The 12,771-nt window shown below is 42.1% G+C and overlaps 1 protein-coding gene across 2 annotated transcripts in view; it reads right to left on the bottom strand.

The window, feature by feature from the left end:
* The window catches only part of SFMBT1 (Scm like with four mbt domains 1), a 157,351-nt gene extending 149,714 nt beyond the window's left edge, over positions 1–7,637 (bottom strand). Inside the window, exon 1 of one of the 2 annotated variants that reach the window (XM_034776928.1) lies at positions 7,544–7,637. The gene's annotated coding sequence lies outside the window, so the exon portion shown is untranslated. The remainder of the gene's footprint in view (positions 1–7,543) is intronic. The other variant, XM_034776929.1, reaches the window with a different exon arrangement.
* Between the last annotated feature and the right edge of the window lie 5,134 nt (positions 7,638–12,771).

Here is a 12,771-nt window from a genome sequence, read left to right as displayed (position 1 = left end):
GCTGCTCATCACTAGCAAGGCATTTTGAAAGCCCAGGCTGGAGAGTTTAGGGGGCACAGCAGTCCCCAGGGGATCCCGTCACAATCACCTTAAAGGCTGGAAGAGATACTTCGAATGACAAGCCTCAAATCTTAATGAGTTAAAAGAGTTCAAGTCTTGTCCAACTGGCCAATTAGTGTTCTATGATTAACTGTTCCTACTTTGGTTCTGAGTTTTATTCATTAGGCAGTTTTAACCCTCATGAGTCACACTAAACTGAATTAACCATAAAATGAACACTTGCTTTCTTCAATTATTTCCTCTATTGAAGTTTGTGTAATAATTGCATATCTTGTACTGAGGAGGTGGGTGGGCCAAACTGCAACACACACGTCCAATAGTGTTTGGTGAGAAGTTGTGCACCTATTTTTATATTCTCAAATTCTTAGTATTTGGTTAGTTCTTTATATGATACTGTGCAACTATGTAGTATACCTTATTGCAGTAAGGCTTTGTATCCATTAGATATCCTGCCACGCAGAGTCAGATATTAGAAAAAGTGAGTGTATATGCGTATTTCTCAGGCTTACAATATAGAAGAGTTTTAAAATTTAGAAAGGCAGCTGTTTTTTATGCAATGTATCATCTAACCTTTTTCAGAGTAAATCTGGTCATGAAAGCCAGAGGCAGCCTTTCTGCAAGAGAAACAGTGTTGGCAAGATTAGGGACATTTCACAAAAGTTTCCCAGTTTAGACAAGTCTTTACAGAGTAAGGCAGTTTGCTAGCAGAAATTCTGAAATAAGCCATCACTAAACTTTATATAAAATGCTTTCAAAATGTAATGGCCCTTAAATGTATCTCAGAAGACAAAAACCTTATTTCTAAACATGAATTGTCAGTGCTTCTAATGAGAAAAGCAATGCATTTAATGAAAGTACTCTAGGGATGAATTTGGACCATATCTGAACCTTCACAATTCAACTCCCAATTTTCAGATACCTAGATAATCCTTTATAAATATATATCTTAGTAGGACACTATCGCTATGCATTCAGGCTCTTTTTAGAGAAGAAAAAAAAAAATCTTACATTTGACACCTCAAATCCAAAAGGACACAAAGAAATTGACATTACACACACTGACAAACTACTTAACCAAAAGCTGAGAAACAGCCACCTCTGGAGTGAAACATGACACCTCTTATGACAGTGCAGGACAACATTATGGGAAGTGTCTTCACTTTCCAACTCAACTGCATTGTTTTGGGGAAAAATGAAGGTTCTGTAAATAGCATGATCAGAATTCACCTCTGCTCCCAAAAGAAGATAAGTCTTGAGATTACATTAATTCAACACTGTTCCCCACAAATCATCTACTGCAGCATTCCTGCTTCACTCACCTCCACTCCTGGAAAATACACCTCTACCCCGATATAATGCGACCCGATATAACATGAATTTGTATATAATGCAGTAAAGCAGCGCTCCGGGGGGGTGGGAGGGGGGGCTGCGCAATCTGGTGGATCAAAGCAAGTTCGATACAACATGGTTTCACCTATAACGCAGTAAGATTTTTTGGCTCCTGAGGACAGCATTATATCGGGGTAGAGGTGCATTAGCAATGACACAAACATCAAGAGCCCGCAGGATTTCTTTCTACCAAATTCCACAATTTCTACTGTTATTTTCATACCAAAGACCCAATCCTCCAAGATAGGTGCTCTTGAGGCACACTGAGAGCCCTCAATTCCTATAAACTAAAATGGGAGATGAGAATGCTCAGCACTGCATAGGATTTAGTTCTAAAAGCCAAGATCTATCTTCTCCACCTTTCATCTGTGCACACACAGGATATCAAAGTTGGTTTGATATCTGGAAATCATGTGGCTAACATCAGATTCATCTCTTTCTTATAAAGGAAAATCCCTTCTAACTGATGTCTCTGAAGAAAGGAGGGTTTTTTTTGTAATGAAAAAGAGTGTCCTAAAATGTAATGGCAAATAAACCAAACCACTATAAATGAAGTGGCACAGTAGTACTAATAGTGACCTTGAATATCAGCAAGTTCTTGCCAAAGGTGACCCAAACAGAGAGCAAAGGACTGCTTATGGTCCATTTAACCCCCACAAATTGTTAAGATTTATGATACTAGTCAGTTGCTAGATATAGTGCTAATAACTAGCTGCAACCAGGTTAATTTACCAGGGTTATTTGTGCCAAAAGTTGCCAGTTACAATACGAATTTTTGTTAAAGAGTGAAAATTTAGGGACCTCCTTTTTAGCCTAAGAGGAAGGTATCCCTCAAAAGCGGATTTGCAGTCCTTGCACTACCTGCCAATAGTACTCACTGCAGCAGAAAGTTAGCAGCCGTACACACAGCTATGTTTATTATCAATAAATACATAAGGCTTGAGAAAGCTGAAATCTTAGTGTTTTTCAAAGTACATTTTAGAAAGATTCAATTCTTGCAAGCCTTGATCATGCTCTCTTGTTGCTATATACTAACAGTCACATCACCAGCCACTTTTTGCAGGAACTATCTTTTAAGTTTTGTCTTTACTGTGGCTAGTACAGTGCCCTGCAATTCAGATTGGTGACTCTAGGCGTTACTCCAGTAGTGAAAAAAAATAAATAGTGAAGTATAAAGCTACCACCACTTAGCACTTATACTGCACTTTACATCTTCAAAGTGTTTTACAAACACTAATCCACACATTAACCATATGAGCATATCCCTAATATTACATATGTTGAAACAAACAGGAAATAAGAAGCTTCACAGTGCCACATAGAGAGTCATTGCTAGAGGTGAAATTAAAATTCAGGAGATTCTGGTTCTGACTTATACTCAGATCACACTGTCTAAAAGAAAGTCACTTTCTAAATTTTTAAATAGTGGGTTCCCATAAATTATACCATATTAAGAATGCACTGTAGTATTCCTACAGCAGTACTCAATGTCATGTACTTCAGGAGAGATATTTCTTTGAGAGCTTCAGAATAAGTTTTAGAACTATGACCTCACTCATCACAAGTTGAGCTTGTTTTAAAAAAAAAAAAGTGCTTTGAGAACACTGATTTCTCTTTTGCTCTGCAAGTGCGTTGATTTTCCCTCCCTTTTTGGCTGACAGTTTTATGGATCAACATGCATCTTACACACCATTTTAATGCGAAGTGAACAGTACAGACTTTATATATTTTGTGCTGTTGTAACTCACATTGCTCACTTAGCTGTAAAGCATGGAAGTTACACTTTGATACCTCTTTTGTACATTTTTACAATATTTGCCTCATATTAGTGAGAATAGAGTATCTTATGGATTGTTAAGTCGTCAGTCATACAAAACTCAGTTTAAAAAGCACATCTTTGCTTGTTACTAAAATGAGATTATTAAAAATTAACATTTTTTAAATTTAATTTTCTTTTCACCTTTACTCAGTTCGGAAAAAGTGGACTAATGAGTTTCACTTTTAGGATCCTACCTATTAACACAATGTTAGTCTTCAGAAAGAGTCAGGAAAATGTATATTTTTACTTAAAGCCTGTTTCGATTAAGATCTATTGTATTTTGTAAAAACCCTTGAAAACAAACAAAAGCCTGTCACATCTAAATTGGGGGCCTAAAACTAGTTGAGTCCCTCTCTAACTTTACAACCATATTCCAGCAGCACGGGGGGAAAAACAAAATAAACAGAAGAAACTGAAATTCACCACCAGTCTAGCACAGAAACATGCTACTGCTCCAAACCACAACCAGGCAAATATTTAAAATCCATTAGACATCAAGTAGTATCCCTGTTTGCTATTCCACGTAGGTACATTAGATGTACAGTGTCTAAACACTTCACTTCCTCATAACCCATAAAACGTCTGTAATTTTAACTTCTCTTACTCTGTATCATACATAATTAACTTATGTTATCTTACTATGAAAATATGCGCCTGAAAAGAAAACTACCTAGTGGTCATTTCCCTTTTCAGGTTGTAAACAATAAACTTGAAGGATAACAAGACAGTCTACCTATTCTTCTGTAGTGTTAAAATTATTGTTAGCAGTGCTAATTGATACAGGAAGATCACATATGACAAGAATTTCAGTTACGTAGTTTAGATGTGTGAGAAGGAACTTCTAATATGACCTCACATAATACTTTCCCCATGTTCAATTTTCCCTGCATTTACAGCACATTTTAGTAAGTTTAATTTACTCCCTTCAGTAAGAACATGCTCATGTAAATAAGCTCCCAATCCTTTGAACTGCATTACTTTAAGTCTGGTTACTTATGTCTGGCTACCAGAAGGTGACAGTATCAATGTCCGCATCATAGCAGCATATTACTATGGTAGAACTTAGTACACAGAAGCAGTACTGTGAAGTTACAAGTTACTTGCAAGAGTGTAACAGTATGGATTTGGAAAAGGAGTGTATGGAAGGGCACAGGGACTGAAAATCAAAAGGACAGGGTGCTATTCTTAGATCTGCCCCTGGTTTGCTGAGGAACATACCACCGCCAAAAACTATCTGTAAAATATTAACAAAATCCTTGATTGGCAACAATTGTGAGGATCAATTCTTTGTAAAGCCCTTTGAAAACCTCAGATGCAAGGTACTGAAAAGGTGCAGAGAATATAAAAATCAGAGCATCCAACCAAGAATACTGTCAGGTGCTAGCTTGTTTTCTTACACTCTATTTTCCCCATGCTGTAACCAGCAGTCTACTAAACAATTGTTCAGTTAAAGAATCAGATAAGATAATTCAACAGTAGGAAGTCAATGAAGAAGCATAAAAGAAAAAAAGTGATGGATCAATAATTATTAAGTCACTCGCTCTAGCTCTGTTATTTATTCTGTGCAGTATTTTTCTTGTGGTGAAATCTGTGCACCAGCTTTAGGGCCATGGAACACTTCACCGTTCTGCCAAGTGAAATTAAGTCACTCAGCAAAAAGTAAACTAAAAATTAGTAAACTGCATTCTCCCCCGCCCTTTCATTTTAAAGCAACACAAACCATAAAAGGTGTTTGAAGTGAGCTCTTTCAGTTTTACAACCACTGAAGTCTAAGTTGTTCCATAACTCATTCAAGAATCTCTTCCTATTACTCCACTATTAATGGTGCTGGAAGAGACAGATCACATTCTCATTGTCCAACCAGAGTGGCAAGAAACCAATCACAGTAAAATGCAATTATTTTGCAAAACCTAAGCAAACTGGAATTAAGGAAAGAGACAAACAGATGTGTTTCTGTAGCAGATCATTTTATAATGCATATTTAACATTTTAAATTGTAAAGATTATGGCTAGAACACCAACTGTAAGTGAATCCCTCAAAATATTCACAATTTATTAGCTTACTGCCATCTTACATTGATTTACTTTACTTCAAAGAATGATTATATTGCAGTAACACTATAGGCCTTAACTAAGTCAGGGCTCCATTGTACTAGGTGCTATACAAGCAATAAGTGATATTCCATGCTCTGGAGAGTTTATAAACTTTTATTCTTTGTCATTAGAAGCCAACTGCTAACCAACTAATCCACATTCACCAGAAATCTACTGTATGTTGCAATACAACGCTATCTTTATAACTTGCAAGATAGATCTTAGTTTTTCCAGTGATTTCAGAATCATGCACCTTACATTATGGATTACTAAAATGTTCACTATGGTAACCTCCCAGGCTACTGACAGCAACAAGCTCCCCGGAGAGAACTGACATAAGAGAAGTAGCAATGTAGGCTTTTTTCTTCACTACAAAAACCACTAAAACATCTTACATTAGAATTCTACTGTCAAAGTGGGTAAAACTATCAGACATGAATGTTACTGTTTTTAATCACCTTTTATGATGGCAACAAGTTTCTCCAAAGTACATGTAATCATCCCACTAAAGCCCACCTGGGACCATTAAACAGCCATCACCTTGGCCTATTATGTAGGCTAAAGGAAGGCCTTGTGGGATATTAATAGCCCACCTTGTTAGAAACTCACAGTAACTGCCAGCTTGTTTTTCTTTTCCTTGCCCTATTTCTACCCTAGACTCCTTCCCATACCCCAGCCAAGAATTTTTTTTTTTGAGGGGGGTGGGGGAAGGGGAGAGATAAATGCTGCTGATGTCTATGGAAAACTTTCAGAATCTTTCCCATTTAGGAACAATTGTGCTTGTGTCACATTTTCTTCTCTGCAGTTTACTTTTGTTTCCCCTCTATCTTATACACCTAAAGTGAAGTTGAGTCCTATGGCATCATCATAATCTCCACAGCAACCAACTGCTAGTATCACTAATGGAGGATTTACCACTTCAGGGGTAGAATAAGCTACCAAGGCAGATGAACTCCTAAAGAAACAAAAATCCCGTTTTCTTGAGCACATCCCATTAGTGAAAGAAAACAGGGCTGGGGAGACGCAGCAAAATATAAAATGGGAAGGCAGTAAGAGCAGTATTGTTTTTAAACACAGTGCAAAGTCCTGAGGGAGCTGCCAGCAGTTCCTACATTCTGGGGGGAGGGGAGGCCTCATACAACTCTGCAATTGAAACAACATTTACCAAAACAACTGGAATCTGCAGATGTGGCTTCTCTCGCTCTCACCACAGAATAAAAGCAGTGACCTCCGTGTCAGTGATTTAAAGGCCAATTCACGGAATGGGGCAGTGCCCACTGATCCCCGTGGAACTCGTCTCAGCCCGGGAGGGATGCACTAGCCGACTGGAAGACACATGAATAGCGCGGCCCCACGGCATATTGCACTGCTGTTCTTCAAGGGGTGGGGTGGGGTATCCAAAATATCCCCGCGTTTAAAGATCCCCTTCCACACGCCATTTTGTCAGGGGAGGGGGGAGGAGTGGGACAACTAGGAGAGCTCACGTTTTTAATGACCTAACTTAATTATTTGGAATGAGCAGGAGGGGGACAAACTACCTGAGTTCAGGCTGAACTAAAAACACACCGCCGCACAAAGTTAGTGAGGGAGGGGGAAATTACCTCCAGCGGGATTGACCCCCCTACCGCGCCCCCCAGTCTGCAGAGCAGACATAGGGCCAAAGCTTTAGGGAAAGTGGCCGAGCAGCAGCGGAGAGACCCAGCCCCCGCGTGGAAGGCTCCCCGCGCGAGGCCGGGGCATAGAACAAGAACAGCCCCGGCCACCAGGGGGAACTTTGGCAAGCGGCAGCCGCCCCCGCTGCGCGGTCTCCCTTCACCAAGGGGCGCGCAGCCGGTCACCTCCTCTCGAGCGGCAGCCGGCTCCCCAGTCCCCCTCCCCTGCGGCCGGCGCGCCCGTGCGCACGGCGACTTTTGCGGGGAGTTGCGGGGCCGCCCGCTGCGCGCGGGGCTGGCGCATCCGCAGCGGCCCCTCTCCAGCCCGCGCATCTCTCCGGGAGCCGCGCTCGCCGCTCCCTCCTCCTCCCTGCGCTGCGCCTGCCGCCCTGCCTGGCCGCCTCCCGCAGCAAAACTTCGGGAGGCGAGAAAAAGCCGGCGGGGCCCGCAAGCGGCCGGCAAAACGCGCCCAGCAGCTGCGGCCGGCCCCGCTCTGCCCGCAGGGGGGCTCAGCCGGCGCCCGCCTTACCTGCGGCGAGTTTTTCCAGCCCTGCGCCGCTAGCTGCCGGGGCTCGGGCTCTCCGGCGCTCCGCTCGCCGCCTCATTCCAATATGGCACGGCCAGGCGGAGCGCATGCGCCCGCCACCTCCCCCCCGTCTGCCCTCCCCTCCCTCCCGGCTTTTTGGGCGCTCAGGCGCCCCCGCGCAGCGACTTGCTGAGCCTTGCGCGGGGTGGGGACGGGCAACCACCTGCGCCGGCACCGGGCCATGCAGCCCTACTCCTCGTCCTGATCCCCGGGGCTCAGCCCAGTCCGGCACGGGAGGACTTTCCGCAGCTGCTCGCTGCTGGGCATCCCCCGCCCTAGCACCCGTTCCCTGCGGCGTGAGCCCTGGCTCTGCCCCGACACCTGCCTCCTGGGGAGCAAGGCGCCATACAACGCGGGGGTAAAGGCAAAAAAAGGCTAAGGGGTGCCCCCATTTTAACCCACTAAGAGCCAGCTCTCAGCCACGCTCCGGGGGGTAAATTAACAGAGAGGGGTGGCGGGTGGATGTGTATGACACATGCCCTCCGGAGCCTTTCACCCGGCCTCATCTTTTCATTGCAGGACTTTGTCTACAGCAAGGAAACACGGTGTATTCCATTCGATACCAGGATACACACAGATCTTCCCCCCACACTCTCCCCTTTGATGTTGTACTGCCGGGGTTTGCTCCGTGACGCCTGATTTCACTGAAATCAGTTCGACTTATTTTTTTTTAATACAAAAGAGAATGCAGAATTGTTCGTAGTGGTGGCACTCAGAGCTGGCTCCAACATACACAAAATACACCCCATGGGTTTATTTCCCGTCATGATTTCACTGGAACGAGGCCCTGGTGTAGCAGCAATTGCTCCCGCGAGTAAAGATTGCAGGGAGCGGGCCCTAAATTGATCTACTCTTTTGAAAAGGGTAGGCAGAAAGACAGCGTACGTTATTTTTAAACCCCCGATAAAAACACCGAAGCACAATATAAAACAGGAAGAAAAAGGAAGCGGATTGTGCAAGACCAAGATCCTCATGGCCAGATGCCTATGCAATGAGGGAAGGGTGGAAAAGCAATCGACTTCCACAGCGCACAAGCGATTTAGACTGGGAGACTAATGCAGGCAAGAAGTATTTGAACTCCTAATGGAAAATAATCTTCAGAATTTCATTAGAAAAAAAGTGGAAGCTAAATCCTAGATCCAGTTTTACTTTGGATTTCACCACGTTGCCCAAGAAAGAAGACATTGTCCATCTAAATCCCAGCGTCACTGATTTAACTGCATGCTCTTTAAGAAGTGGTTTTAAATACTTTACATATCCAAATTACTGACAACACACCGCTTTTATTCTAATGTCTACCCCGTTCATTAGCACATTCCATTGAATGACTCGCAGTAGGGCTGTGTTTGGAAATATCAAACCACCTTAAATGATCTGCAGAATGGAAGCTACCAGTGTTAGTGTTTAGGCAACATTTTAACATTTACTAGGGAGACTATGCATTTTATATATTCATCCCATTATAGTTGACATCAGTTGATAGCATATACAAATAAGTGTTCAGAGGTGAAAGACACAGGGAACAGAATAAGCTATTATCATCTGTCCCTGGAGCAGAGATGTGCCAAGAAATAAATAGACCAAACAGTGCTGGAACTCCAGACAGGAAGAACAAATGTAAGCCTAAGCAGGATAATTAGGTATCCAAGAGGCAAAATGTATGTTGTTCTTTATTCTCTCAAAGGAGAGGTATCTGAGAGATACAGTGAAATCAAATTATTCCAGATTTGTATTTTATATTAAATGGAATTTTTTTCAAGGGGAATTTTGATAACCAACTAGCAAAGGCAATATCCTTTGGTTAAAAAAAAATTCCACAGACATCTTGACTAACTCATGAAAATGCTTAAAGAATCTGCTGCTGGAAAGAGTTGGAACATATTTATCAAAATACGCTTTTTTTTTGGGATATGTAAAGGTTATTGCACATAAAATAAAATGAAGCACCAAGATTGCACAAGGGGACCTGGTGTCTCACTGCCTCTGCCTCATGTTTGGAAAACTCACATTTAGCATAAGCAAAGCTAAGTGAAAGCTATCCCCAGGAGTGGCGAAGGTGTTAAGTGAGAAAAGGCCTACCTTATCTCACTTCAATTCAATTTCATGCTTATTACAAACACTTCCAGATATTGGGCTGCAGCATGCATAATTTTTCTTCCTGTAAAGCATAGAAATAAGTGACTGGAGAGTGAAATACTCTGTCTGCCCACTAGAGGGTGGTCTCTCCATGTCAGTTTAGGACCTGTGAGCAAAACTTGAAGAGTCTGCAGTTTAAAATCTTCATGAGCTGTCTTTGACCTGTGGGCAATTAGGACTTCATTATTTGGTACTTTCAGTCTCTTACTGTTCTGGTTTAAGTCTAATATCAGATAGCATGCACCTAAATATTAAATATCACATTTAAATTGTTCTCCACAACTTCCTCAATAGAAAAAGCATCAGTAGCTCATGATGCTGGCTTTAACAACTGTTAAAAACAAGTGGCAATTCATACAGGCTCTCCTTGATGTAAGGTATTTTTGTTCATGTTTCTCTTCTCTTTGGTTGGCAAGCAGATGATACAACCTAACTGGCTTGAAACCAGTTTAAAAGCATGCAGAAATTTAAAATGAAATAAGCATGCAATAAAATATTGATCATTCAAGTTTCCTAAGTATGTTTAATCTTTTTAAAAATGAACCATTGAACCTATGCCGACAGTCCTCCTATTTTGCTAATGCACGTGCTACCTTTGCTTCAATGACAATACTAAGTAGTAATGCTTTCTATGAAGTTAAACAATAAAAACATCTTCCAAAATAAAACACAATATTTTTAAGACCATGAGCAACATATTTAGGAGAAACACATGTTCAACTAATTACCTTAATTATCAGAGGGGTAGCTGTGTTAGTCTGGATCTGTAAAAAGCTACCATCCGATGAAGTGGGTATTCACCCACAAAAGCTTATGCTCCAATACGTCTGTTAGTCTAAGGTGCCACAGGACTTTGTTGCTAATTACTTTAAGTGACTAGAAAGTGCTCCTGATTTTGTCCTAACTCTCTGTATTTATCTTGGCAGGCCACATGAACATTAGATAACTAATGAGACACCCAACATATCCTTTTGTTCCTTTCATCATAATAAATGAAGACCTTTTTGGAGTTTGTCAACATGCTGTTCAGGCTGTGGAGTAACCTAAAGTCATTCAAAGTCTCCAAACACAAATGCCAGCACCTGCAGGCTATGCTTAGGCAAAACTTCCATTATAAACTAACGGAAAAAATGTTTGAGCACTGACTACACTTTTGTTAATATTCCTTACTATCAATGCATCTTATATTTGTTTAAGTTACATATAATGGCGCAAGTCTGAAATCCGTAAATATCCAGACGCCCCACTAACTTCAATGGAAGTTTTGGAAGCAGAAATAAAAAGCTCAAGCCCTATATCGAATGATGCAGCATGTTGAACATGAGATTAAGATTTAGGTTTCAATTGTGCATGTAACTGTGTGTATGAGGGTAACTTCATGCAGTTGAGGACTCCTACTCAGTTCAACGGGAGTATTCAACAGCACAAAGAGTTTAAGTGTCTGCAGGATCAGAAACATTGCCAGTGAAACCTTGGGTCAATTAATTACTTTTAGTTATGTATATCCAATTTAATATTAACTAAACTTGTAAACTAATGATTTGAATTATCTGCTTCAAGTAGGTGGAAGACTCATTTAATTAAGGACTGCAAGATTGGGCCTAGTAAAAGCAATTTAGTGCCATATCCTGCTCCTGTTGGAGTCAGTGAATTTAACCCTTCACTGACATGGGAACAAAATAGGTCCATAGTGTGCTTCCAACCCCTGTGTAGTTATCTACAAAAACAGCCACAGCACATATAAATGTGCAGCACATTCTGCAGTAGTATACATTTCTCCCACAATGTGCCTTCAACATACTTCAGCACTGACAAAGACCATATTTAGAGGCAAGTGCAATTCGTATTGTTTTCTTCATTGGCCTGGTCAGTGACACTGCCAGCAAAGATCCCAATAGGTGCCAGATGTGATGGTTACTTTTGCAATGTTGACATTAGGGGCCAATCCTTACCGAGACATGTCTCTCATTTGCATCAACAACTCATTTCAGCCTTCACATATAAATCAATCTTAGTAGGAGTGCATTCATGCTGAAGCAGATACAGCTATACCAATGGTGCAGGGGGAAGCTAAGACCCAGTTGTGTTTACCCTTCCACAGTATCCTCAGAACCAGAATTGGATAGTGGGGGCCCCAAGACTCATGTGGCCCCATCCCTCTCTCCACTCCAGCCACATTAGCTCAGTGATAAAAACAGCTACAAAGAACCAGCCAGAACAATAAAGGACATCACTTGCAGACTCTGAAATAGGTGCTGGAACTAGGGGCTGCTGCACCCCCTGATTTGAAGTAGTTTCCATTATATACAGGCAGGGCCGGCTCCAGGGTTTTTGCCATCCCAAGCAGCTCCCCTCCCCCGCCCCCCGCCCCGCCCCTAAAAAAGCCGCAATCGCGATCTGCGGCGGCAATTCGGCGGGAGGTCCTTCACTCCAAGCTGGAGTGAGGGACCCTCTGCCGAATTGCCACCGAATATCTGGATGTGCCGCCCTCCTCCGGAGTGGCCGCCCCAAGCACCTGCTTGTTAAGCTGGTGCCTGGAGCCGGCCCTGTATATAGGGTTTAGTTTGGTGCAATGGAACTCAGCATCCCCACTATACAAATTGTTCCAGGACCCCTGAACTCTGATGATGTCAGCAGCATCCAAATAGTTTTTTTGTGTATTAACAACTCTCAAGACATTCTCTCCCCTCTGACTAGCTGCTTGCTCCCACTCTCTGACAGTCAGAAAATCATAGAAATGTAGGACTGGAAGGGACCTCAAGAGGTCATCTAGCCTGGCCCCCTGCATTCAGGCAGGACCAAGTATAGACCATCCTTGACAGATGTTTCTCCAACCTGTTCTTAAAAACCTCCAATGACAGGGATTCCACAACCTCCCTTGGAAGCCTATGCCAGTACTTAACTATTCCTGTAGTTAGAAAGTTTTTTTCCTAATATCTACCCTAAATCTCCCTTGCTGCAGATTACTTCTAGTCATACCTTAAATGGACGTATAGAACCATTGATCCACCATCCTCTTTATAACAGCCTTTAAC

This window comes from Trachemys scripta, chromosome 7, assembly GCF_013100865.1.
Source record: "Trachemys scripta elegans isolate TJP31775 chromosome 7, CAS_Tse_1.0, whole genome shotgun sequence".
Taxonomy (NCBI): Eukaryota; Metazoa; Chordata; order Testudines; family Emydidae; genus Trachemys; species Trachemys scripta.
The sequence above is the reverse complement of the archived record's forward strand: the minus strand, read 5'-3'. Positions and strand labels throughout refer to the sequence as shown.